We start from the raw sequence: 1,555 nt of genomic DNA, 5'->3' as shown, positions 1-1,555 counted from the left end.
CCAAGGCTGTAAATCTTTACAAAAGCAGACTGCCACATCTTTCTCTTTTTGAGCTGCTGGTGGGTTTGAACAACACCGACCTTTTAGTTAGCAGCCAAGTGCTTTAACCACTGTGCCACTAGGGCTCCAGCACCTGAAAAGCTGCTGCTAAATCACTGGTGTGACTTAGAATTGGTGGAAGCTTTGATTTGAGGAAAGAGGGTAATTAGATGTCTCCTGCATAGGGTAAGTTGTCTGAGGACTTATACCCCTGTTTTGATCACTAGAGTATCCCTACGCATTGACCATTACCAGAATCACATACAATAAACCCAAAAAACCCACTGCCAGGAGTAGATTTCCGACTCATAGCTACCCCATAGGGTTTCCAAGGCTGCAAATCTCTACAGAAGCAGACTGCCACATCTTTCCACCCCGCGGAGACGCTTGTGGTTTCGAACCACCAACCTTTCGGTTAGCAGTCGATTGCTTTAATCACTGCGCCACCAGGGCTCCTGTAAATAGGTGCTCAATAAATGATTGTTAAATAAATGAGTTCTAAGCTTCATATTGCAAATATGGCTCACTTTTACCTAAATTTAAGAGCAAGTGTGGAAAAACTTGAAAAGCCTGACACCTCAGCCACACACCGCACATAAACCGCTCTTCCTGCGAGGAAGTTGTAACGAGCATTCCTAAGTTTTCTGGGCTTAGTGGTCCAGCGCGTCCCTCAGACCTCGGTTCCTGCACGTCCACACTCTGTGCCTTGGTTTTAATCTCAGTCTGAGAGAAGAAAACACAAGCCCAGCCTAAAGGAGGTCCTTGGTCAGAGAACAGAAATCATGAGTCACAGATTTGGGGGCTCGGACTCAGGCGCAGCGGGAAGAGTGGCTGTGCGTGCGCTGGTGGGGTGGAATATGATACCTACCAGGACGAGGAGGACTGCGGAAAAGGCCACAGTCTTTCTGTCCTGTGGCGGCTCCCCTGAAAATAACCCTCTTCGTTACCCCGCGCGCGTTCGGGCCGGGCGTCTGTCAGGGCGCCGGAAGGGTACGGGAGGGTGCGGCACTCGCGCTCCAGGTCGCCTCCCCGGCGGCCACATCACCAAGCTCTCACTTTCCCCTCAGGGCGCGGGCAGCTGCGCCTGCGCAGATCCACCACGCGGGGGCGGGGCGGCGGGGCCGCGGAGAGAGAGCCGGTCGCAGGCGCCGGCGCCCGGGCTGTCAGCGCTGGGCCGCGACGGCGTGAAGAGGTGCGCCAGCTGGAAGAAGTCACGGGCCGGAGCCGCCGCCTGCCGCTGCCGCCGCCGGCGCCTGGGGACTAGGTGAATACCCCTTCTCCCCCCCACCCCGCCCGGGTGCTTCTGTCGGTCTGAGGAGATGGGGTCCCCTCTCCTCACACCGGCCGCTGCTGCCGCGCTTCGGAGCAGGTGATAATGGAGAGGAAGTCTCGGCACTGGCCGCGGCGCCGGGGTAGGGCGCATCCCAGGTAATGGAGGGAGTTGGGGACGGAATCTCCGGCTCCTGACTCTGCAGCCAGAGCGCGGACCCGGCCAGGCCAGCGGGCCTAGCGGGGG

At 57.4% G+C, this 1,555-nt stretch overlaps 1 protein-coding gene across 1 annotated transcript in view; it reads left to right on the top strand.

Annotated features, from left to right (window-relative positions):
- Nucleotides 1-1,238: 1,238 nt before the first annotated feature.
- SLC41A2 (solute carrier family 41 member 2) overlaps nt 1,239-1,555 on the top strand; it is a 167,112-nt gene continuing 166,795 nt past the window's right edge. Inside the window, exon 1 of the mRNA XM_004373780.3 lies at nt 1,239-1,303. The gene's annotated coding sequence lies outside the window, so the exon portion shown is untranslated. The remainder of the gene's footprint in view (nt 1,304-1,555) is intronic.

The sequence above is a fragment of the Trichechus manatus genome, unplaced genomic scaffold (genome assembly GCF_000243295.1).
Source record: "Trichechus manatus latirostris isolate Lorelei unplaced genomic scaffold, TriManLat1.0 scaffold00027, whole genome shotgun sequence".
NCBI classification, from domain to species: Eukaryota; Metazoa; Chordata; class Mammalia; order Sirenia; family Trichechidae; genus Trichechus; species Trichechus manatus.
The sequence above is the reverse complement of the archived record's forward strand: the minus strand, read 5'-3'. Positions and strand labels throughout refer to the sequence as shown.